The 27,740-nt window shown below is 37.1% G+C and overlaps 3 long non-coding RNA genes across 3 annotated transcripts in view; 1 reads left to right on the forward strand and 2 right to left on the reverse strand.

The window, feature by feature from the left end:
• Window positions 1–1,417, reverse strand: part of LOC134671719 (uncharacterized) — a 404,925-nt gene extending 403,508 nt beyond the window's left edge. The window contains exon 1 of the long non-coding RNA XR_010099259.1: window positions 1,341–1,417. This is a non-coding gene — a long non-coding RNA (uncharacterized LOC134671719). The remainder of the gene's footprint in view (window positions 1–1,340) is intronic.
• Window positions 1,418–2,620: 1,203 nt separating this feature from the next.
• On the forward strand, window positions 2,621–3,127 carry LOC134671686 (uncharacterized). The gene is made up of 2 exons (XR_010099254.1): window positions 2,621–2,958; window positions 2,997–3,127. It is a non-coding gene; the product is annotated as an uncharacterized LOC134671686 (long non-coding RNA).
• On the reverse strand, window positions 2,978–4,636 carry LOC134671687 (uncharacterized). Its single transcript, XR_010099255.1, has 2 exons — window positions 4,489–4,636; window positions 2,978–4,354 (listed from the first exon to the last, which is right to left on the reverse strand). It is a non-coding gene; the product is annotated as an uncharacterized LOC134671687 (long non-coding RNA).
• Between the last annotated feature and the right edge of the window lie 23,104 nt (window positions 4,637–27,740).

Consider the following 27,740-nt stretch of genomic DNA (forward strand, 5'->3'; position numbering starts at 1 on the left):
GGCTATTTGTACGTTACGTACAAATCATGTAGAAATAGCAATACATTTGACGTCCCCTCCCCCGCAAAAATCGGCAGACTGTTTTGTAAAGAAAATGACAGCGATGACATCTCCCTTCTAAATGCTCTTAGTGGATGGTAGAGGTAAGGAATACAATCTCCATGTAATTAATAATGAAAAAGTGTCCGTCAAAAACCTTAAGAGGGAAGTATACTACGTAATCGTCCATACAAAAAGAGAAAACATTTTTCCACTTGTAAATACGAGTATCTTCCATTCTCCATGATTTTTAGTACGGTATTGATACAATGAAAAACTAGGTGTATGGGTTTTCTTTTTTTCGCTTTTTCGCTACTCTGGAGAGATTTAGAATAATTATAATAGCTGACAGCGTGCCCAGTTTTTGCAAATATTCTCCCATAAAAGAGTTTTCTCATAAAGTCATAAAGGATTCTCCTTACCTCTACCCTCCATTTTCACGGCTACCATCAGTATATGTAACATTACTTTCTGTGCATCTCACTTGCACTAATATGCGAGAGCGAGATGCATAGATAGTAAATTACGTAGACGTGAGAAAATGTGTCAATTTTGTTATTTAGTTCTTTAGGTGAATCCTAGAGGCGCTGTATAAAACTCCGATATAACTCTTGCTCTGTTTTTTAGTATACTTAGAAAGGGACAGCATCGTTTGGAGTGGAGTGAAGTTAGGTACATAAGACCGTAAAGAAACGTAAAACGTGACTCACGGCACGTTTATTCACTGAAAGTAAGTGAAAAATACTCTGCCAACTGATGGTAGAGGCATAGGTACCTATTAATTATTTAACTCATCATATTTAGCGTACGGAGCACTTAATGCCTAAGAATAAGGATTTTGAAATATATATCTATTAGATATCTTTTAGACATCACCAAGATATGATAACGATATGTTTAAATCTAACCTGTCAAATTTGACATTTGCGCGATTCTGGAGATACTCTTGAACGATTTCCACAGGATATGACTTAGAGATCCAATTCACATCTAATAGATATATTACTCTATCAAACGTAAAAGTGACATTGGTTGCCCGAATTGCGCTGCAAAAGAGAACTGGTTGATATCTAAACTATAACGTATCTAGAATGAATCTAGTACGTGTCGTCTCACAAGAGACCCGTATCCGAGATCCGTATTCGAACTTCAATATTCACAAGAATATCTTGAAGTTCGGATACGGATGTTAAACTGTCATTAATGGGGCTTGGCCAAATTTTTTCCTTTTCAAATCTCCTTGAGGCTTATTATCATTCGGAACCCGTTATCACAATTAGAATAAGCCACGCTGTCTACACGCTCAGTACAGATATGATGGTCGTTCTTGTCTACATGACAGCGTGATAAAACGGTGTCCGTCACTTTCTATCCCACGGTGTTAAAAAGTGACAGTTATTTAATCACGTGGATAAAGTTGGATAAAGCCATCCATAATACGCCGGCAGGTCTAGCTTGTCGACGACCTATCACTGGACTAGGTTTCTCATAAAATAAGTTACAGCTGACCTTTCATCGTAATGAAAGTATACGACCTAGTAATGGCAGTAAAAAGAGTAAGACCATTTTCTTAAGTGGAGTAGATATTCAATGCTGTATTCCCATCGCGACGGCCGGGAAAAGTACTTTCCCTGGCAAAAAAGACAAATTGTAGCCCTTATCACGAACACATGAGGTCTACAAATGATTTAAGATTAAGAGTTTGTTAGTTCAATCACTTTATATATAAGTACAGGTTCAGGTTTCATCTATTTAGTTATTTATGAGACAGTGAAACACTTAATCTGTGAATGTCACGCCCTCGCCAGACAAAGAATGAAGGACTTTGGAGCAGGATATCTGGAATCAAAGGACTTTAAAACGCTACCCATGAGCTCCATCATCCGACACATGGGTATGGTGGGAAAAGCTCTTGAGTAGCTGACGGATCTTCTCTAGGGGGTAACTGCACAAAAGATCCCTATGGGTCGAAGTGTATCCGCAAGGGCCCCCAAAACCAAAAAGATAAGATAAGATACTTTACGTCAACTGTTCAGAGAGAGAAACAGAATAAGAGAGTGAGAGAGAGACGGAGAGAGAGACAATAAGAGTTCGTGCAGATCCGCCTTCGCAATGTCGCTCCAGTGATACCTGATGACTTATGGGTTATGTGATCTGAAGAAACGAATCAATATAATTATTCAGTACTTTTAAGCAAATAATCAAGACCAAGTGAGGGTAGTAAGGAAAACAAGCGCAAATGTTGTACCGTCTCCTGGGGGACATAAGTATTTATTTTCAAAGACTGACCTATACGTAACAATCGTGCCGTTGAATTCTATTAATTGCAGTCGAGGTTATAGTGTTTTGACATGAATATAGAGGAAATATAATAAAAATATGGTAGGTTATAACGTTCGGCACGTGATATCCAACTGAAGTCTACTTCAACGGCGTAGGCCGGCAAAGTTGTATGAAAATCCATTGCCCTATGCGTAAAGCGTAACTATCATCTTCGCTATGTATAATCACAAAAAAATAAGAAAACTATAAATGCATGTCTGAGGTTAATACTTACCTAACACAGCTATCAAAGCCTGACAACAGTTTATTTTACCCTCGCCATTTTGCGGATTTTCAATGGTACTAATTTCTTTTACTGGCAACAAGTACTCTTTGACAACGAACGTTGGATATCATCGAATGTCACCGATATAAACAAACCGAAAATATCTACGAATATATTCAAATATAAACGGTTTTATTACAAAAATGCTCAAAAATATTTCCAAAGATGCGAAAAAAATTGTAGTGAATGCAATCAAATACTTACAGCTTAAAAAAGACGAAGGATTACATAGCATTCCAATAAACAATGTTTTAAAGTTGGTTGTTGACATGACCGGTATTGACATTTTATAGTACGGTTGTATTGAACTGGTTAGTTGTTTGGTTTAAACTTTAATATTTCATTTAAGGTTTAAGTAGATCGACGATAAAAAATATTTCTAAAAATAATGAGACGGTCTTGACTTTGCCCCATGTACAAAACAAAGCCCCACACAAAAAGAGAATTCAAATAGACGACTTCGACAAATGTGCCATAAGGCATAAAATTCATGAATTTTATGCCGTGCGAAAACAAGTACCGAGTATCAAAACTCTGCTCGCTGCTTTGAAAAAAGACATTAGATTTACAGGCAGCAGAGAGTACTTACGAAAACTGATGCACAGTATGGGATTCAAATATAAAAAATGCAGAAACCAAAGGTCAATATTGATGGAGCGTTCCGATATTGTGGTTTGGCGTGAAAGTTATTTGGATCAAATACAAGAAGTAAGGGATAAAAATATGCCTATAGTTTATTTGGACGAGACCTACATTCATACTTCGCTGAACCACGCCAAATGTTGGCAGAGCGAAAATGAACCTGGAGTATCGAAAGCCGTTTCAACAGGGAAACGACATATTATTGTTCATGCCGGTGGACCATCCGGATTTGTTCCTAATGCACTTCTGGTATATAATGATAAAGAAAAAAAAGCAGATTACCATGATTCGATGAATAAAAATAATTTTAAAAAATGGGTTACGCAGATATTAATTCCCAATCTAAGTGAACCCACATGTATAGTTATGGATAATGCCCGATACCATTCCTTTCGCATTAATAAACCACCAACATCTGGCGACAGTAAGCATGTCATTGCAGAGTGGCTGCGTTCGAATAACATTTCATTTCCACAAAAAGCATCCAAAGCTAGATTGGTGGAGATTTTGAGAGGTCACAAACCTGAACCAATATATGAAATAGACACGATTCTCTCCACATACGGACACAAAGTGATAAGATTACCGCCATATCACTGTGATTTAAACCCTATTGAGATGATTTGGGGCATTGTAAAAGCTAAAGTGGCAACTAAAAATGTGTCTATCGATAATAAGGCTTTTCTAAAGCTTGTTGAAGATAGTTTTCAGGTATAAAACTTATTTTAATGTTTAGACTTTAGTTAAGTTATGTAAATTATTTTGAATTCAGTCTATATCATTAATGATTTAAATTTTTAATAAATTATTATCGTATAGGAAGTAACTCAAGAAAATTGGAGCAATTGCTGTGACCATGTTAAAAAAATTGAAGACGATTATAGGAATAAAGGTCCTATAATCGAATTGGAGACTGAACGTTTTATAATCGAGGTCGGTGGTCCTGAAAGCGACACAACATCTGATGAAAATTAGACTTCGTCAGAGTCAGAAAACGAAGAATATATAAATATTGAATATTTGGAATCAGATTTTGACGAATAGGTAAATTGAAAGAACCGAATTCTCTGTAAAGGGGCCCACTGATTAACAGTCCGCCGGAGGATATCGGCCTGTCAGTTGTGCGGAGCTGTCAAAATTTTGTTCTAACTGGCAGACCGATACCGTCCGGCGGACTGTTAATTAGTGGGCCCTTTAACTCCTTTAAGCAATGTTTTGACATTATACGAGTATCAACATGAAGCCAATGCCCACTACCCCGACTATACATGACGTACGCACATTATTGCCATACGTAAGCTGTTTGCAGCGACACTATCTCAGGGTTAAATTAACTGTTGTCAGGCTATACATTGCCAATTTATTAATTTAATAACACTCCAGTAATCCACCTCATCAAGGCAACCACAAAAGTAAACTCAACATATTTCCTCACTCACTCGCCAACGTTTCCCTATCTTAATCTCATACAAGGGTGCTTGCCTAAGGTTTTTGTACCCTAATAAAAACTGTCAGTCACCCCACTCATCACTGCCGCGTTTCCCATCGAAAAGGGACCTGCAGATCTGAATGGACATGCCGACCCTTTTTTGCAAAAATGAAAAATCATGACGACACATTTCCTTGAAGGGCGAATCAGAGGGATGTGCCGGTAAACGGTTGGGATGGAGTTAGATTTTATTATATTTATCATTGATGAAAATGTTCTGTGCATTTTGAGTTGAACTAGAAATTGGTGGTAGACTGATGATGGTGTTACTTTTAAAATGCTAAATGACTTTAATGAATAACCAATTTAAAAAAATATGGTTGTCTATAAAGTCGGTTTACGGACGATAATTTTGCGTGATAACGTCATAAGAAAACATTACCATTACATTACGTAACGTTACCATGGAGATCCGTCCACAACGTTCCCATGGAGATCTGGCCACAACGTGACAGTTTTCGTGCATGCTACCGGTGTTCATCGATTTTATAAGACGTTATCACTATCAGGTCAAAAAACCCCATTTGTAGAGACAAGCAGGCGTGACAAGGTTTGGTAAAAGATTCGCAGTTTTTTAATGTGTATAAAAGAAGAAGAAAATGAAGTAAGTACATATTGACGAATAATTATATAAGAGTATTTTAAAGCTCTGAAAAAAAACGAATATCTATGCATAAATTCATCAGACTCCAAGCTCCAATTTTAATTGAAATATACTCTGGTAAGTTTAACTTATAATAACCGCCTCAAGCGAGTCAAGCGGCAATTTAATAATCTGATATTATTAATACATAATTTATAGCGGGTTAATCGCGAATTATTTTGTTTACCTACGTTTATTTCCGACGATTCGACACAGATTACACTGGTCGTGTTCGCGGATAACTGACGTCCCAGCAAAAATGTCAAGCAGAGATTTGGGTAATTCCATGATGGACAGAGGAAAAAGTGTTTTCTTTTCGGCAGAATTTAAAATAGGTACCTATCTGTTTATTTCCAAATGTGCTTTGGCTTTTGACTTTACCAAGATGTTTTTTTTTAATAAGTTACATAAGTAGGTACATATATATACCACAGCACAGTATAGTACACACACACACAGCACAGTATAGTAGCACAGTAGTGGTATTATAGCACAGTAGGTACCTATGTTTATAAAGAAGTACCTACCTATAGATTTTATACAGATTCGTGCGATATAGCAGTACGGATATGATGGTCGTTCTTGTCTGTACCTCATAGGATTTTGAGTTTCCAAAACGTCCCGCTTGGCGCGCTGTTTAAAATCCCATACAAAAAAGAACATAACGCAAACGCGAACGCTCGTCACGCTATTGAATGAAATATACACCAAGGGTTCTGTTTGCACCGGGAGTTAAAACATTAAATGATAGATTTAAATTCTTCCCGTCACGTCATGGATTATGCTTTTGTGATAAAATCATTTTTCATGCCAGGCTTTTTCCCTGTGGTGCTTTATCATAGCATTGTCATCAGATCTTCATACATTTAGCAATTTTAAGGGGTGTGTTCAGAACGTGATATATGTATTTAAACCTAACAAAGTATATAACTTAATGTTTCTAAATTTATCACTTTCGTATTTAAATGAGCTTTAGCCATAAACCTTTCAAAGAGATGATTTAAAACGTAATCTTGATAGAATTTAAATAATATATCACGTTTAAAATGTTTCATTAAAAAGAAGAATACGCTGAGTTTGTTATTCAACTAAATGTAAAAGTACTTGTTAGTTTTCGAAAATCCTATTTTAAATTAAATACGTAATAAGTCCCGTTTTACTCCAAGCTTTTTTGAAAACCTGATTTATTCGTCTTCATAGCTAAAGCGTTATAATTGAAAATTTTATAAAGTCACTATAAATTTAATTTTATTATAGGTATAGGGTGTCTCTCGATCATTACGGGGCTTTAAATGCAGGGCTAGATTTCTACTTATAGGAGAAAAGGAAGATTTAGGTAGGTAGGTACGGTCAGCCAAGTAAGTGGTTTACCACTTTTCGACTCTATCAATCAGATAATAGAGTCAAAAAGTGGTAAACCACTTTCTTGGCTGACTGTACATAATTCTTACTCGTATGCCGAGCTGGAAATAAAACTTAAGACGTATGTCAATTCATTGTAATTTAAGTAATAAAGTAGTAGTGTTATAGCAAGTTTACCAATATTTGTTCGTGAAATTTATGTTATATTCACATTTCATATTGTGTAAAAATATTTAATTTATCTGACAGAATTTGTAACAGGATCCATCACATTTTTATTCTGTAAACAATCTCAGCACAGTATATTTTTAGTTACGAAAATATAACTCAAAATGTGAAAATAATTGTTTCTTTTCACAGTAAAACAGCTGTGACAGAGCTCATAAAAAGGATATGCATTGTCCACAAATAAAAAATGAGTACGCTTTTGCCCGTGGCGACGGGACGGGAGAATCCGGCAGGCTAGTTCGCATGTTATTATGATAATTTGGGAAGCTATAACGTAGTCAAATATGCGAGTTTGACTCGCGTTTTGAGAGTATACGTGGCAATCTCACAATACACTGTAAACATTTAAATACCTGTTTTATTACGGCATATTATTACGACCTTTTCCTGCAGCTAAATCTTAAAAGCCAACAGGAGTGGTCATTTCTCCATACAAACGTACTCGACTGTTTCCTCCGTGGGTTTTGATACTAGAGCAATGATTTTTTTCAACACAGATTAATATTGTCAATATCTGTGTCGGACCGTTTTGCTTTCTTTGATATTTTTGTTTTTAAGGCGCTAGAGCCCTTCAAAAACGGCCAAAATGACCTCATAGAGTACAAAACCTCGATTTTTGAGATTTTTACGCAGGATTTTTCGCCTTGTCCTTATAGCACTAGTTTCAGGAGCCGCTTCCGTTAGCGAGACGGGTATATTTATCTAAAATATTTAAAACTCAGCTCCTGTTTCGTCTTAAGACTTAAGGGGTCCACAGATTACCAGTTGTTCAGAGCTGTCAAATCTTGCGTTTAACTGACAGACTGATTTTGTCCGGCGAACTAGTAATCAGTGGGCCCCTTTACATACAGACTTACGGCGCGATTCGGGAAATGAATTAGAGATGCACTAGATAAGATATAGTAAAGATATGTGACGTTCCACGGCGAAAGGCACCATTACCCCGACTGAATATTGGAGCGGCGTTAATAATAAGCGTAAGCGCCAGCTGCCATAAGGTACCTTTTGCCGTGGAACGTCACATATCTTTACTATTTCATATCTAGTGAATATCTAACGGCGCGATATCTTAAAGTTCGAATCGCGCCGTTATGCTTTAAAAAAAGTTACGCAAAGCGTGACTATTCAATGTGTAGATACAATGAGATTAAATGACCTCAATTTAGATGCTTGCAAACAAGCATTGAAGTTGGAATTACGTCATCCCAGCGTTTTCGGATGCAGTTAACTGTCCTATTCAATATACGCTTACATTATACGGAATATTCTTAGAACTCGTTCCAGCATTTACGACAATGGAACACATAAATGACATCCGGTATGAAGATGAACTACCGGCAGTATTCGAGACGGTTAATTTTGAAAGGGTTTTGGGATGTTTTTGCTCGAATAAGTCGAGGAAGATTGCTTCAGAATCGTCTTTTACGACCGGTCTGGCCTAGTGGGTAGTGACCCTGCCTGAGAAGCCGATGGTCCCAAGTTCGAATCCCGGTATGGGCATTTATTTGTGTGATGGCACAGATATTTGTTCCTGGGTCATGGTTGTTTTCTATGTATTTAAGTATTTATTGTACCTACGATTCAATTTTATCGTAAATATCTATTATTATTTTTTATCTATGTACATAGTTGATGTTGTTTTTATAAACTCTACCATTGCAATCAACTAAATTGAAGTAAAACACAGACTACTTCCCAAGCTGACGCCAAACTCATGCTTATACGTACGCTCTTCTAACCCTCTTACTGCACAAGCACTGAGTAAACCGTCGTATGCAAATAGACTCGACTGGGTACATGCTTTTGTTTGTTACTTAAGCGTCGGCAATGTAAATAGAATGCTAATACTGAGATTTTTGAGGGTTGAATGTATGCTTGAAACTATATATAAGCGTAGTTTACTTCTCATTTTAGAAAATAAATAATTTCGTTTCTAATATTTAAAACTATCGCGTTTTGAACACATATTAACTCACATTTATAGACAGGTCTATCGCGAAGAGGTTTCAGTAAAAACTGTGTCGAAACGTCGGTAAATTATAAAGGTAACAACACAAATTCGCGATAGACCCGTCTATAAATGTTAGTTAATATTTCGTATCTTGTATAACGCGGGTCCAAAAACCGAGCCTTGTGGTAACCCTTTGTGCATCTAACATTACTGGGACCTTTTACAGCCAACTCTCACGGAAAATGTACCGTTCATTTAGGAATACATCTATTGACTTTGACAGCTTTCCTCTAAACCCCGCCAGTTTTAGTTTTAGTGCAATTCTGCTGTGGAAAAAATGTCTAAAGCTTTTCAGGGTCTACGGGTACGTTGAACTGTGGTTGAACTTAGTTATTTGGCAAAACAAAAAAATGCCGCAGATTTTATTATAGAGCGATGCGAACAAAAAACCCATATTTTCATGTAAGTAGTGGATTTTGTAATTCCATAGAATACAAATTTACAAAAGTAAAGCTTAATTACATTTTCATGTAGCTTCATGGTTTTATTTATATAGTTAGTTGTGACACGCTCTTATGGCTCTACAAATAAGATCGTGTCAGATATTTCTGCGGCCTTCGTAGTGTAACAATATTATTGCAGGTGACTATACAGTCACAGATTTTAATTGTACTTTACATTGGACAATTTATACCGTTAATATTCACAACAAATTAGCCTAAGGGCCACCCCACATTTAGCGTCTTTCGAGCGTCGGCGTCTACAACTCTATGGCCGCTGCTCGACGCAACGTCGACGCTACTGCTCAGCGACGTCATTTTCCATAGCGCTGACCAGACGCCGACGCTCGTAAGACGCTAAATGTGGGTGGGCCTAAATGGCTCAACTGTGAATGTACAAATCACAATATAATTCTTTCATGATAAGTAATCTCGTGAAAAGAAACCAAGCACGAAAGCATAACATTTTTGCTTATAGTTCTGGACAAGTGTCCTGACTACTTTATTCGTGATATATCTCTTGTGCCAAAGTAAAGTAGCATAAATCCGGCAAACCGGCCCACTTTGCATAAGCCGCTGTGACGGTCCCATTCGCTTACAAATGCGATGATGCCGGGCTAACTTTCATTACCATGTTCTGAATGTGGGAAGCTAATAATACGTTTGGCTTTTGTTTTTGGGGCTAATTCTGTTCATGCTACCACTCGCGCATTTTTATACGGAGTTTTGGAAGTTTAGCACATCAATTTCCTTATTTAGAAATGTAATAATTAAGTAATAACTAGCGACGACATATAAGGTGTAATGATAGTGAAAATACGATAATTTTTAGGGTTCCGTACCCAAAGGCTAAAAACGGGACCCAATTAAGAAGACTCCACTGTCCGACTGTCCGTCCGTCTGTCTGTCACCAGGCTGTACCTCATGGATCGTGATAGCTAGACAGTCGAAATTTTCACACATAGTGAATTCTGATGCCGCTATAACAACAAATACTAAAAAGTTCGGAACCCTCGGTGGACGAGTCAGCCTCGCACTGGTCCGGTTTTTTTATTTTATGGAGTTTTGGAAAAGCACATTAATTTGTTTAGAAATGTAATATTTAAATAATTACTAGCGACCCGCCCCAGCTTTGCACGAGTTAACAAATCATACACCTAAACCTTCCTCAAGTATAGATAGGTGAAAACCGCATTAAAATCCGTTCAGTAATTTTTGAGTTTATCGCGAATATATAAACACACAGACAGACGAGGCGGGGGACTTTGTCTTAGAAAATACGATAATTCTTAAATTAAGCCCAACTATAAGATACCTACTTGAAGTAACTATGTAATTTATAGACCTGTTCAAAATGTAATTTAGAGACCTGTAATCTGGAGACCTGTTTAATGTGTTGTTTTTATTGTTATAGATTCCTGGAACTACATTATCGGAAGAGTTCGTAAGTGACATTTTGTATATCCAATAGATCAGAAATTGTTCTCGTTCGATATTTTAAGTTTGACGTAAAATCTGCTCTCTTACTACATCAAAAACACAAGGGGCATACCTTCGGCCCGATTCGAACTTTAAGATACATCAATTACTAGATCTAGAAACGATATGGATTAGATATGTCAGTGTCAAATGTGACGTTTCTTCAAACAAAAACGTCACTATGTGACAATGTGATACAACCTAGTTGAGTGAGCAATCTAACTAGATTGCTCTGGAACTTTGTACTTGCAATAGGATACGGTATATCTAGTCCTGTAATTAGTTTACGTAGGTTCCTGATACCATACTTAAAAAAATACAGTGATTTACCCTATTTCGTTTGTTTTATATACTGGAGCTATACCGGGTGTGGCCTGTAATATGAGCAAAAAATTAAACTGTAGGCTGTACTCCTCATACTGACCAACATTTGTTCAGCGACTTTTAAAAATAACTTGTGGTTTGATTAATACACTTTAAAGTTTATTCTAGGATGCAAAGTATTGCGAATTCTGTTATGTTTAAGGCGTGACAAGCAACGTCAATCACAATGATATGGCGTGGCGATGGCGTCCATTGAAGATAATATTTATTTTGTATGTAAAATAGGGAGTCTAAATACTTCATAATTTTTAAAAGTTGTTGAACAAAAGTGTCACCGTTGGAGGAGTACAATACAATCTATGTTTTAATTATTTGCTCATGTTACAGGCCACACCCGGTATAAACTAATTACAGCGTTAGATATACGTCATGTCATTGTATGTGTGTGATACTCTGTTTGTATGGGAAGATGAAATTCTCCCGAGCTTGCTGGGTGGGGACTTTTAAGACAAACTAAATAAATGAAATGAAAAAAGGTCAAATACCACCTCAGGTAAGGAAAAAACGACCCTTGTAAGCTTATTCTGCCCTTAAATCTCATAAAACATCCCTGTTACAAAATTAAGAACTGTAAACAAATATTTTACCGTCCTACGTCAAAGAATATATCAAGAAAACCTTCTATTTCCAACCTGCGCGAACAACATTAATAAGCCGAGCGACTTTCAACCATATGTCACAACTTGTAAAGTGCTTTTTCCCGTAATGTTACCGTGAAATATTATAATCGAGGGAGTTTTATAGAGGCACTTGTATAAGAAAAAGGGCATTTAGAATGTTATGATTCCAGTTTGTTTATATACTTTGAGTGTGTAGGTAACTACTTTACGTTGAGTTATATGAAAAGTTAAGGTAGAATAATCATATCTTCTTTACTTTATATTTGAATTCTCTTCAGAACATTTTCAGTATTTTTATTTAATTCGAAATACTCTGGAAAAAACTCCTTCAAAGATTTTTATTCAAATGGACCGAAAGGATCGAAATGGTTTAACAATTAAGATGCAAATTGTTGGCCTCTGGCTATTTTTAGGCGACTTTCAAAAAAGAAAGGTTTTCTCAATTTATTCGTTTGCATTTTTATCCAGCGTCCCTATCTACATCAGAACAGTAGGTACATAAATATATTTTACAAAGCGAATGGGAAATTGGTTATCTCAATGGCTAAACTTCTGTATCAATTAAAGAATATACTTAGGTACTGCTGTGGCGCAACGACCCGAAATGGATTTTGGCCTCCGGCACCAAAGACTGCCTAAGGGGGAGGCCTATGTTCAGCAGTGGACGTCTTATGGCTGAGATGATGATGTTGATGACCAAAGACCGCCATGCTACTCTGTCCAAAGCCGTTTCTGTCCAGTCGACAACGCCGAGTTTGCTAAGGTCTTTCTGTACTTCGTCTCTCCACTTCTTCGTGTACTTAGGGCGTCCAGACGGTCTTCGGCCATTTGGTACTCCAAATAATATAATTAATAATAATTATAATTAATTAATAGTGGTATAATTGTGTAATTAACATTTATCATTAGGGGAGCGGTTTTAGGAAAAATACCTGTATTGTCTAAAATATGTATTAATTGAAATCATTTATTTACAAACAATATATATACAGTGGTACAACTAAACGAAATTAATAACTAGCTTAAATCTAAAATAGGCCCCTGAGGCATTGTAACATTGTACAAAAAAATTATACATAATTTTATGATTCTGAGTATGAGGGTTTGTAAAGTATTTATTTAAGCACTAATTCCGATTAAAAAATAATTTGTAATGTTTACGCATCTTTTGCACCAGACACTTTTTGAAAAACTGGGAGTTGTTACAACTTACCCCGTAATTGAGGCTTGTTGTAACAGTTTTACTAGTTTTAGTATTCAATTCTCCGGATGCGATGAAATACTGTTACACCTTCTAAACCTCCGTTTAACCAGCTGGAAATAGAACCACCCAGAAAACGGACTTTGTGTTCATAATAAGACAATTTAAAAGAAACCTTTTCCTCATCACTTACTTTTTACGACGTCGGTAAATAACGGCCGACATTAAGAAGGTTTTAGCTAATTATGTTTTACCGAGAGATAATTTGTAAAAATAATCTCATTATAGTCACAATTAATGCCTTTTTAATGGATTGGCTTCGTATCTGTTTCTTGTGTTAACTTTTTAACTTAGCTTGGCTTTGATCAAATTCAACAACTTTATCTTCAACACTCATCATCATCATCATCTCAGCCATAAGACGTCCACTGCTGAACATAGGCCTCCCTCTTGGGGGGGAGAATGCCATAATCGCCACGCTTGGCAGGCGGGTTGGCGATCGCAGTCGAGTACACCGAATTTGAGGGACGCTGCTGCCCGTCCACCGGTGGTCTTGGACGTAGTTTAAGGACATACCCGGGTCTTCATCACTATACCTTATAAAACAAAGTTCCTCGTCGCGTCTGTCTATTTGTGTGTAATAACTTCTAGATTTTCAACTATCAATAGAGTGATCCTTGAGGAAGGTTTAGGTGTAAAAGTTTTGTGTAACCCCCGCGAAGCCGGGGCGGGTCGCTAGTAATTGCATGTGTTGTCGGCGGCCGATCGTAAGATCAGGCAGATCGTTCCTGTGTAATGTTTTGACGATAGTCACATTAAACCAATATACAGGTAGGATAGGTTCGTTAGGTTGCTTCAGATGCCCGAAGGGCAAACTGCCCAGAAATAGGAGCCCCGCCTAGCGGGGCTCCGTCGACCCAGGGAACGAGTCAAAGATTTTCAAGTTTCACGATATGCCTAGGAATTTCACGATATGCCTGATCTTACGATCAGCCGCCGACATATAGAATACTAACGCTCACATTTATGTATGAATACAGACGGATCTTATCAAATTATACCGTATTTCCCGGATATTATAAAATAACTTGAAATTGTACAGGAATTTCTTGATTTAAAATAACTTGACTTTACACGCCCAATAAAAACAAATCGTTAATATTCGTATTGTCCACACGAAAACGCCAGTTTTCGCGAACTTAGGGTCCTAAAATTAAGGGTCCGCAACCAAGAAAGGGGACAGCAAATTACTTCCAATAGAAAGAATATTAATGTGATCATGAACACTTTTAATTAAAACTGGCCTGTAAAAGATAAAATATCTCATTGGAATTGTGTTAGCAAATCCCTAGACAAATGGCAAGTGGGACTGTCTAATTTCTAAAGCAATTTGGTCTTTGATTAAAATTTATTGTTGACATAGAATCGTTTAAGAGCCCATCAACGTGCACACTAGCGCCACTGCAAAATAATCGGTATTATTTAAATTTAACGAAATATATTTAAAAAAGGAGGCCGCTACGTACTGTATACGTATTTCATATTTAAGTACCTTTTGAATACATCAAACTATTTTTTATGTTGCTCGATTCGTCGATCTATGAACTCAAAACAAAACCGGCCGTTTCAACTTTGGACGCATAGATTGACGAATCCAGCAACATTAAAACTTGTTTGATGTATTCAGAGGTACTTAAATACAATACAGTAGGTACGTAACGGCCCCCTTTTTTAAATACCTATCGTTAAATTTAAATTATCACGATTATTTAGCAGTGGTGCTAGTGTGCACGTTGATGGGCACTCAATGGTGATTTTAAGACAAATCTTTGCAATTTTTTCTAGCAAGCCGATTTCATTCAGCCATGTGCCTATCGAATACTGCCACGGTCTTTGAAACAAAATGAATTTATTTTGCTTTACTAAAACAAATAGTTATTAAAAAACTGCTAAAGTACTTACTTAGAGCATTTTGGTAACTGGAGATGTCATCGCTGTCATTTTTCCTACGAAACAGTTTGTCGAATTATGGGGGGGGGGGCATTCCACGAGACTGTCGCTTACATAACGCAATTCTTCTAATACTTCTGGAAATGCTGAGTAAGCGATATTGGGTCAGGTAATATTTCATGACTTGGGTAACAAATTGGCAGTATATTCTCGACATTCACGTATTTTATTGAGGTAGCAGCCATACATGGCAAAAGCGTTATGTAAGCGACAGTCTCGTGGAATGCCCCGGGGGAGGAGACGTCAAATGTATAGCTACTTATTTCTACATGATTTGTATGTAACTTACAAATAGCCATGTCAGTTCATACAAAAGTTTGCACAATTGTGCAAGTTTTTCGGCAAGGGTTATAAAGGCGTCTCCAGTGCTCTAAGCTTAAGTAACAGCAATTTCAAGGACATTGGGTGTTGACAGCTTAAATGACGAGAAGTTACGATTTCACGTCTCGCCCTGCTATTATACATTAGCTATTATTGTCTACAGATGGCCATTTATGAATCGGCAATCAGGAGAGCGAAGCGAAGAAAGAAATTCAATTTTCGACGCCATTCAAATCATTTTTCGGTCGCAAAATTGTTTACAATCCGGCGGGAGATTTATTTCAACACTGGGAAAATGGCGACTTAAATTCGGAGCCAGTTTCCTGTCTGACATCTTACATAAGAGGTGGCTTTAGGAAATTAGGCCGAGGACTGTACACAAGCGCGCGCGGTTGTCTATTGTTTGACCGAAAATTATATAAAATAATACTCATATGACCGAATTTTATTTGCCCGAATTTCATTTGCCCGAATTGTTTGTTTACCATAAAAATCATGTGACATACTCTTTGTTTACCCGATTATAAGATTCCAGAACTTACGAGTGCCATACGTGTTGTTGTCCATATTATAAATTGTAATAATACTATTTAATAGAATATTTAACCTCACCTAACCCACTTTTCCAGTAGTATTTCTTTTCTGTAAGGGTCGCAATTCAAACCTAACCTAACCCACTTTTCTGATAGCATTTCTTTTCTGTAAGGGTCGCAGTTCAAACCTAACCTAACCCACTTTTCCAGTAGCATTTCTTTTCTGTAAGGGTCGCAGTTCAAACCCAACCTAACCCACTTTTCCAGTAGCATTACTTTTCTGTAAGGGTCGCAGTTCAAACCTAACCTAACCCATTTTTCTAGTAGCATTTGGTTTCTGTAAAAAAAATATGTTATGGCTAGTGATAATTATGGCATACAATGATGATGACAAATGATATTATTGAAATTGATTTTATGGGAAACAAAGTTTCTGGCACGTGACTAATATAGTAAACAATAAGTATTGCATATGTAATTATGGGAAACAATATAATGGCTGTTGAATATTATGGCAAATGAAATTATGGCAAATGAAATTCTGGCAAGTGGGTGTATACCAGCGCGCGCGGTTCGGCTAGCGGGAATTCAAGGTCATTCATCATATTTTGCGTTCGACCAAAATGTATGAACAGAAAAAATAATGAAAATGCCGCGCGGTACTTGTGACGGAAGATATAGCCGTCGTGCGGGTTCTTAGGGTTCCGTACCCAAAGGGTAAAAACGGGACCCTATAACTAAGACTTCGCTTTCCATCTGTCCTTCTGTCTTTCTGTCACCAGGCTGTATCTCATGAACCGTGATAGCTAGGCAGTTGATAATTTCCCAGATGATGTATTTCTGTTGCCACTATAACAACAAATAGTAACAGAATAAAATAATTTTTTAAGTGGGGCTCCCATACAACAAACGTGATTTTTTTTGCCGTTTTTCCGTAATGGTACGGAACCCTTTGTGCGCGAGTCTGACTCGCACTTGGCCGATTTTTAAAGAAATTAAGAAATTTTGTCGTTGTAGTCATTTTGTTAAATTTGACGTCGTTAGGTAGGTACGTATGGATAACGCCATAAGTCAATACCGTAAAATTAAAATTATCTTACTCAAGATATAAGTCAACCTACAGCTTGGCAAAAAAGAGTAGAAATTAAAAAGTGGCAACACTGTAGTGTCGTCCCTTTCAAACCAATTTATATGTATAAGAAAACGGGACAACACTACAGTGACGACACAACTTTTTATTTCTACTCTTTTTTTTCAAGCTGTAAATCAACCTAAATCTTATTTTATTTAAAAAACAAAAAGCCATTGCCGTGAGAACAACACTTTTTATTGCTAGGTATGTACTAAAAATGTAAGCTTCAAAACTTTTTTTATGGAGACAAAAATCCCCTTTATTGTCCACATTAGTGGGACAAAGGAGTGAAATGTATGTGGCGGCGGTATCACTTGGCGTCAAAGTACTCAAGAAAATATACTTTACTACCGCAGTAACAAAGCTCAAATTCGCTTAGCTCTTTCTTAAAATTGTCCGATAAAAGTATGTAAATATTTGGGTGCGTAAAAGCATTATACGAATGAATGTATCTGCGCCACAGAGTGAGAAAAACGGCCTACTTACTTAATCTTACGTCAAAAAGAATTATTTCTAGGCTGCTATTCCAACAAAGATTATCCGCTTTAGATTTAAGTACGATGCTTTGTAGCTTAGCTGATTTGAATGTAAAAACATAACTCGATATTGGTTTGGTCTGTCATTGCTTTTTAGTTAGTGTATCCACCGTTGGCGCTAGTAGTATATGCAGCTGTAATGCTCAGCCAAGGTATGGTCGGACCGGATCGATACAGCGATTGCGAGCACGATGCTTGTTTTATGTATTAAATAATCTTAATTGTAAATAGTCATTATGTTGTACCTTCTTGCTATGTAACTTTTTTTTCTTATTTAACTATTTGTTTACTATATGTTATTTCTGTCTTTTTTCTTCTTGTCTGTTACCTTCCGTGATTCTTCTCACTTGATGGTCTCATCGGAAGATCAGCGCTGGAAGCCACCAGCAACATGCTGAGATGGGGCCATTTCGTGGCACTTTAATCTTATTTTGTGTTTTCTTTTATACTATGTACTGTTCCGATTGTTTGTGCTTACGAATAAATCTATTCTATTCTATTCATATCTTCAGATCACAGTTCAGACTTTTTCATCTTCATTCTACACAGATGAAGTCACGGGCAGAAGCTAGTTTAATAAATTATATTAGGTATTTTATTGCTATCTTCTTTATTTACGTAAAAATACGTACGTAGCGATAATAAAAGTTGAACGCCCGATTAATTTGAAACAGTAGGAATATAATTTAAATTAATTAAGATAACGATGACAATACAAAATTTTGACCCTCCCTACACTTCACTGTCACTGTGGGAAAAGCACAATAAGTGGATTTTCATAAAACAGAGGCTTCTTTAATGTCTTTGATGAGACGTGACAATGAAAACCTTCGACAACAGGTGGTGACAATATATATAAGCGCTTCATACACTGCGTGTGCTGTTAAAATCGCTGCAGACTTTACTTGGTCTAACTCTAGTTTTCGGTTAGTATTTGTCGATAAAAATTTTGTCATCTTAATTACGCCACCCTACAGGAATCACGAACATTCGAATTTTAAAATTTGAAATATTTCACTTTCAAAGTTTACCATCAGGCCGCGTAGCCAAGATGCCGATCGCTTACGCTCCGTAGCGATCGAAACGCAACTGTCACTGTCGCACTAATACGGAAGTGTGATAGAGAGACATAATGGTTTTCGTTGTCGAAGCGATAGCGATTGTAACCTTGGCTAGGCCGGCAGGTCTCGTAGCTCGTAGGTATATCTTCTTCTTCCTCGCGTTATCCCGGCATTTTGCCACGGCTCATGGGAGCCTGGGATCTGCTTGACAACTAATCCCAAGAATTGACGTAGGCACTAGTTTTTATGACAGCGACTGCCATCTGACCTTCCAAACCAGAGGGAAAACTAAGCCTTATTAGGATTAGTCTGGTTGCCTCACGACGTTTTCCTTCACCGAAAAGCAACTGGTAAATATCAAATGATATTTCGTACAAAGTTTTTGAAAAGCCATTGGTACGAGCTGAGGTTTGAACCTAGGACCTCGGGATTGAAAGTCGCATGCTCTTACTTACCGCTAGGCCACCAGCGCTTCATACTTGTCTCGACTAGTCTCGTAGGTACATGTCATGAATAAAGGTGATGATTTTTCTAGTGATTCATCTGTTTTAATTCATGCTACACTTCCTACATTTCTCATCTACAATGCGTGCTCGTATGAATCGGAAATGTGGTGCATGTTTATGCCAACCCTCTTTCGCTTTTACTTCGTGAGGGTGATTTTCTGATTTAGAAATATACTTACGTATTTATCATTTGGCAACATTTATAATAGTATTTTATACAATCGTACTATAATGGAGAACTTTTCAGTTGAGTACCGTGTTAAGGCCACGAAGCTTGCTGAGTGGCCTTATTTGGATAAGAGATTGAAAAGCTTGATTACCTACCTAAGTACGTGTATCACAATTATGTACAATTTTTTTAGAATCACACAGGCAAAAAAAAAACAAAAGTATACAGTTAAAAGACGTGAGCAGCCGTGATACCTTCATAGTCCTTCATAAACCTTCTCGTACTCATGAGGCCCTGGTACTTGCTCCTTGCTATATTAAATTTTTAGACAGGTTTTTTGTCGATTTCGGCCACCGTAGCCTATGGAGACTAAACTTGTTAAAGTGATTTTGACAAGCTTGTCAGCTATTAAGTACCTGAAATCCGTCTAAATTAACTGTGCACACAATTTGAAATGTAAAAGTGTTCCAGTGCCACTGTAGGAGTCATATTTCCATAGGAATTTAACGTTTAACACACTGCGTCTCTACAAAGTTAGACGAAGTAGTAAGTTAAATAAATAAAATAAATAAATACCCCCCCCCCCCCCCCGGTCTGCCGGTCTGGCCTAGTGGGTAGTGACCCTGCCTGTGAAGCCGATGGTCCCGGGTTCGAATCCTGGTAAGGGCATTTATTTGTATGATGATACAGATATTTGTTCCTGAGTCATGGTTGTTATCCATGTATTTATATATTATATATATCGTTGTCTGAGTACCCACAACACAAGCCTTCTTGAGCTTACCGTGGGACTTAGTCAATTTGTGTAAAAATGTCCTATAATATTTATTTATTTATTTATTTATTTATTTAAATAAATAAATAAATAACTATTATAAGGACATTCTTACCCAGATTGACTAAGTCCCACAGTAAGCTCAAGAAGGCTTGTGTTGTGGGTACTCAGACAACGATATATATAATATACAAATACTTAAATACATAGAAAACACCCATGACTCAGGAACAAATATCTGTATCATCATACAAATAAATGCCCTTACTGGGATTCGAACCCAGGACCATCGGCTTCGCAGACAGGGTCACTACCCACTAGGCCAGACCGGTCGTCAAAGTTAAGTAATAATAACGCGTATTCCCTAGTTAAAACATGTTTTAATTAAAATGTAATTAAGTAATATAACGAACTGAGAAAAGTGGCGCTGTCTTGTGTCGGAGGCCAAGTCTCATTTTGCGTCGCTGCGCCAACGGAGCGACGGCCCAATTCGAACTTTATTATATGTACGTCAAAGAACAAAAAATTATTACATTAAAACAATCATAAGTACATAGGCAAAGGGGTAGGTAACACATATGTGGGTAGGGTAGAAAAGTGGTTTCAATCGATGTGTGGAAGGGCGGCACCGTCGTCGAACCCAAGCCACCTGGCGGTCGACTTAAAACGGTGGCGTGTGCCTCGGAACACATGCTGGTGGCGCGTATAACGGCGATACTGATCCTACATCTCAGCCAGCCTAGTATGGTGCTTAGAGAACGGTTCCACCGTTGAGATATGGTTTCTGCCATATGTTTTATAAAGGAGGACATTTGGGGTGCATAGACGCTGTCAACAGATGTTACAAGTGGGGTGAACGTTGCATGTCGCATTTCACAGGCCGTGGAATATTTTCTCTGCTTTTCGTCAAATATTACGTCTAGATACGATAAGTATTAGATATATCAGTGTCAAATGTGACGATTTTGTTTGAAGAGCGTGTGAGTGAGCTTTCACCAAAACACTTTGAGAAAACTAGTTTTGACTACTTTTGCGTTTATTTAGTAGGGACGACAGGAATAATAGTGTCTAGTCCGCATAACACGGCAACTCCCATGCCGAAATTACAGTCGCCATCAGATATATCGGAGCGGCCAATGTGCTCACAAATATCTGAAAACGCCTCTACTGTCAAGGTGCTAGAGTGCATCTTGCGATATTTTTGAGCACCCCGGCCGCTCCGATATATCTGATGACTGTACAAGCCTCATCAAACCAAACTAAAAGCGCGTAACATTATCTTCCACGGAACTTGCTGACCCTCGTCACAACTTGCTATCGCATACCCCTGTTGGTTAACTATTTCCGGCCTCTGTCTATATCATTTTTAATAACTGAGGCTGATTCTAATTAAGCAATTTGTAATAGTTTTTTTTTACTTTATTGTACATAGAAATAGAAACACGATCTTGATGCGGCCTTGGACGTCTCGCATATCTAAATCATAGAATAAATAATAGTATTAGGTACAGAAGGTTCACTCTCTAACAAAACGCGTCTATTACAAGAGATATAAGCGCAAGTGCGAGCAGGAGTCCGTTTCGTACGGTAGCGGATACTGGCAATCAAACACTAAATTCGGTGTGGGCCGCATGTACTTGTAGCGACGCGATGAATTCGCGGAGCGAGCCACGCCTGTCTAAAAGTAGAAACGTGACATAATATCTTTGAAAATAACCAGCTCAATTATTTAGGCATTAATCAAATCTCACCCACAATCAAAGTTAAAACATCCAAATTCCGACAATAAGATACGAAAAGTCAAGGAACGTCACTCACGAAAACAAGACAACGTAATGCTGACACAGCAAATCTAAAATAGGATTAACATGCAAAGTGGATTGCCTCGGAAAATGGGGGGTGTTTGTCTCGGGGTGAGCTCACGAAAACAACCATACATATGTCGAAACTGGAGTAGGGTTACCAGATGACAGGAATTTTCCTGACATGTCAGGAATTTTAGCCTTTTGTCAGGAATGGGGACGGAACACGACAATGTCAGGAATATTTTGAATTGATAGACTTTTTTATAAAGTACATTTTTATTTACTTAAATTAATCCAAAAACATAGTAAACAAATAATACATGAGATCCACTCAACTTATCTTTAACTTCGTAATTATTAATTAACAAATCTTTACTCAACATACATAGATGTTTTAGAAATCGAATCGAATCGTACCGCGTTGACGGCTAGACCCCCCGTCGTCGTTAAAAATATGAATGTCAGGAAAAATATTCGGAAATCAGGAATTTTGTCAGGTATTCTAAATTTGTATCTGGTAACCCTAAACTGGAGGAAGTTTGAGAACAGTATTGTGCTTATTTACGACAATTCAATTAGCGTAGTAGCAGTTAAGGATGGATAAATATTTGTTCAACATACTAGACATAACCTTTTGACCTTTTAACTGCCGTAGTCTGATACCTATACAAGACAGGTAATTTCGTTGCAGACTGATAAATAAGACAAAATTTCGTGTAACTTTGTACCGGCGGCGACACGAGCACGCAAGATGAAAAATTTGAGTTCTAGGATATGTGGCGAATAAGATAAGTAGCTCTACTATGAGTTCCGTGAATGACAGTGAGAAGTGAAGATAGTGAGAAAGTTAAGGAAAATGTATGGAGTAATTGTACAGTGCCTCTACCGGTCACGTAAAGAACTAAAAATTTCAATTTGTACCATGAGTTACAAACGTTTTTACGCGAGTTTTCCATACTTGCCTAACTTCACACCTAAAACGCTCTCTTTCTAATTATATAATGAAAACTGAGCCAGAATTATTCTGCGTAAATACTTTACGCGAGTAAACGTGACAGATGTTATGGAAAAATACGTGCGTTTCCAACGTGACATTTCTGTCAACTTGTAAACACAACAAATACGCAGATTTTTCACGAATATTAATGCAATTTTCAACGTAATATGTATAAATTTATAACAGTATGTGAACTTCAAGCAAAACTTTAAGGGATAAATCAATTAATAGTTCGATAAAAGGCTGATTTAGTACAAAGGTAATGAGTTATACTTGACATCATATTTTCCTATTTCTACTGCTACATTTACGAAAATCACATTGCTTACGAGCAGTTTTTGGTTCTAGGCAAGAAGCTGATTGAAAACAACATTTCCCTGAAAACCCGGATTGCATCATGTATGCATGCGTATGCATGTAGAAGTTACATATGTATTAAGAATTAAGGCTCAATACAAGGAGCGGTACATAGACATGTCGCTGTTTTTGTTGCTGGGTGCACATAACACAAGAATAGTAAGAATATTTACACAAGAATTGCTACGTATTTTATTAAGCATTATTATCTTAAATAAAATAAAACATACAAATGTTCTGTGAGTTTATTTATTTTTCTTTACTAAGTAAGTATTATTTTATTTTCCGTTGTTCAAATTATTGTGTTTGGTAGGTACTCGTTTTTCATGTCAACTTGGTAACAGGAAATATAAAACTTTCTTCAAAAACTTTTGCTGGTGGTTCAGAATCTGAAAATTTAAAACACATTTATTGCCAAATACCCGCTGCGTGGGTTCATTTTGTATTGGAAATGGGGCGCTTGGCACTGAAATATACTCGAGATCATATAGGTAGTATAAAATTAAGATCGCTATTAAAGTCATACGTAGGGTCTGTGCGGAAAGAGAAGAGTCGTAGGTATAATGTATGGGCTCCCCTAAATTTCACGACTCTTCTCTTTCCGCACACTCTATTAGATAATGTTACTTAGCAGTAGGAGACGGCCGCTGTCATGATGCGGACTGAAGCGGACCATTATAATACATACCTATTTTAATATTTCTTCACATGTGTGTACTATTTTCATCATAGGTAATAAATATGTAGCCAAAAGTAGCCTATATAATCGCGCCGTATACTGTGCTTCCTATTTTTTAACACGCAAAGTCATAATTTTAACTCTATTATTAATGATGTTTACGTAATTATCATATTTTGCAATTTTTGTCTTGAATACAATATATTTTAATTTATACATTGTTTACTAACATTGATGTGTTTATTATTTTCGTAACTATGGCAACGTCAAATCTTTAAAAAATTGTAGAATGAAGGTTGAGTCAGTAACAGAGTGACAAAATTGGTCTTAGAGCATTTAATAACTGGAGTGGCCATTGAGTGCTTACTGTTAGGATTTAGGATTAGGGTTCCAAGCAGGAAAGAAAAGCTTGTTTTAACACCATATAGGTAATGTTTATTAATCTCAAGCAAGACTACATAGTAATGGCGTCTCATACGGGAAGAAAGAACACCTACATTTGTTTTATATTGACAACCGAATAAATCAAATATCATAGTCGTAGTAGTCTCGTAGGTATACTCTTTATTTTTTTGTTGACATTATTACTTACCCCTCTGCCGAAAAACACAATTGTGCAAACTTTTGTATGGACTGACGTAAACTTTTGTATTTGTACGTTACGTACAAATCATGTAGAAATAGTAATACATTTGACGTCCCCTCCCCCGCAAAAATCGGCAGACTGTTTTGTAAAGAAAATGACAGCGATGACATGTCCCTTCTAAATGCTCTTAGTGGATGGTAGAGGTAAGGAATACAATCTCCATGTAATTAATAATGAAAAAGTGTCCGTCAAAAACCTTAAGAGGGAAGTATACTACGTAATCGTCCATACAAAAAGAGAAAACGTTTTTCCACTTGTAAATACGAGTATCTTCCATTCTCCATGATTTTTAGTACGGTATTGATACAATGAAAAACTAGGTTTATGGGTTTTCTTTTTTTCGCTACTCTGGAGAGATTTAGAAAAATTATAATAGCTGACAGCGTGCCCAGTTTTTGCAAATATTCTCCCATAAAGGAGTTTTCTCATAAAGTCATAAAGGATTCTACTTACCTCTACCCTCCATATTCACGGCTGCCATCAGTATATGTAACATTACTTTCTGTGCATCTCACTTGCACTAATATGCGAGAGCGAGATGCATAGATAGTAAATTAGGTAGACGTGAGAAAATGTGTCAATTTTGTTATTTAGTTCTATAGGTGAATCCTAGAGGCGCTGTATAAAACTCCGATATAACTCTTGCTCTGTTTTATAGTATACTTAGAAAGGGACAACATCGTTTGGAGTGGAGTGAAGTTAGGTACATAAGACCGTGAAGAAACGTAAAACGTGACACACGGCACGTTTATTCACTGAAAGTAAGTGAAAAATACTCTGCCAACTGATAGTAGAGGCAAAGGTTCTTTATTGTACAACCGAATTAAAGAGATTTGAGGGAAATTAACGAATTAGAATTACTACTAAAGTCTGACATGCGCGCATTTTGACAATGTTCAATATTATAAGATAAGATAAGATAAATGTTTATTTGCAAGAATATAGGTACATAATTACAAGATGTCGGGGTGATAATTTTGGTCTCCATTTACATTCAGTCATTTATTGGCGTGCAAAATTCTGTCACATTGTATACATATAGTAAAAATGTCAACATATTACTAAAACTAATTGACAACCACAACCTTATCTTATACAAAATATAAATACACATATACATAGTAATGCTGCTCAAGAGGTTTGAAATAGATAATATAATTTATTTTAGCCAATAAAACTTTTATTGACCAATCACTACTTTTTTTATTAGGTAGTGGGAATTTTTGTATTGGGTAATATTCTAATATTCCAAGCCACAGGCAGCCCTTACTAAGCTAATAGGTAACATATTTTTAGCAATTTTTGGAATGTCTCTTATCGCTATCAAAACAGTGTGAATTAAAGTAAAACAATATTTTAAGTTACCACTGAACTCATCGATTGCAAGTTTGACTCCGATTTAGTCAGTTTTATTTTCATTATTTAAAATTGCTCTCATTAACACACATTTTGGCAATAATTGTAAATAATGCTGTATTATTCATGTCCAAACAACCATCGAGGCTAGTAACGACCTTTTTTCTGCCAACTTTTCATTTATGGTTCTCTGAAATTGAATTTAAAAATCTATGAATGCAGTTATGTTTCTTTTTAAAACAAAACAATATCTCATTTAAGTAAAATGAGCTAACTTAAGGTTTTAAGGCACTTTCCCTCCAGGACCCATTATTTTTTCCACGGTGTTGTAAGTATACTATACTAAAAAGCGCTGGCTGACAGCGGACATGAAAGAGAACAATCTCACACCTGAGGATGCCGAAGACCGGGTAAAGTGGTGAAGATTGAGCAGGAAAGCGGACCCTGGCGCTGGCGAAAAACGCTTGGTTGAAGAAGAAGATTGTATACTTTTACTGGCCAACTCTTAGCGGACTTCGGTCCCTAAAACACAACACAACACACAACACCAGCCTAAAGACAGTACCCTTTTTATTCCCACAGTAGCACTGTAAAGGGAGTTAAAAGGCTGGCCCAGCAAAAAGAAGAGTGGCGATTACTCCACCGACAAGAGCATAGCTCTTAAATAATGATGATGATGAGCACTGTAAAGTTCACTTTAACTTGTCACTTTGTCTTACTGGTTACCAAAATTTATGCAATCCGTTTTTTGTCCTACTGTTTGTAGCTACACTATCTATGTCGCCTCCCTCGGAGAGCCTTTCGCGAATTGATATAAATTTACATAGACGCTTATCTTGTTACACAATTTGCATAAACACCCGCTTTTGTTTTCGTCCCACGGATCAAGCGGTTAAAAGGGAAGCTACGAAAAACTGGCAAAAATAGACGTTCGCATAAAGTACAGTACAATACAAATACTCTTTACACACACACGCACGCACACCTTAATAAATGAAAACAGATATACAAGCAGAGGTAAACAACAGGTCACAGTATGGTGAGTATTACGCAGCGTACTGCGTAGGCCAACAACACGCGAACGCGAAGCGAAGCGATGCGGCGCGGGGTGAATCAATCCTTTGATACCTATAGAAGTGTCCTACGTGGACGATCTCGTTGCGAACGCGAACACCTTGGGCCCGCCGCGCCGCGCCGCGTCGCGTTCGCGAGTTGTTCGCTTACGTAAGACGCAGCGTTAGATTTAACATTTGTAACCAATATTGTAGATTTTATTGAGTGGGAAATATAACAAATTATTCTGCTGAAACTGACCACTATGCTGAGATGAATAGATTAGAAGACAAAAACGATTAAAAGACAAATCCAAGAAGTTTTTGCCAACGTTCACCTATTATTAATATTAATCAGGAAAGTTTGGACAGACATAAAGAAAAAACTTTAGGAAAACATCCCCCGGCCTAGTTGGTTTCTTTCGTCTTCATGTCAAAAGTCAGGGTAATATATTACGATTTGTTCGCAGTTTATTATCTTAAACTTCTCTGTGCCTCTCTTGTTTAAGTGTCAACCGATTCTCGTGAAATTTTGTGAGCAGGTCCGATGATTATGACTTTTTCTTCTTTTCTTCTCTACAGCTTTTTGACTTCGTAACTTTATGTGGACTAGTTAGGAGGTGAATATATCAAAAGTCCCCGGCCGTAGCCCTTGAGCC

The sequence above is a fragment of the Cydia fagiglandana genome, chromosome 16 (assembly GCF_963556715.1).
Source record: "Cydia fagiglandana chromosome 16, ilCydFagi1.1, whole genome shotgun sequence".
Classification (NCBI taxonomy): Eukaryota; Metazoa; Arthropoda; class Insecta; order Lepidoptera; family Tortricidae; genus Cydia; species Cydia fagiglandana.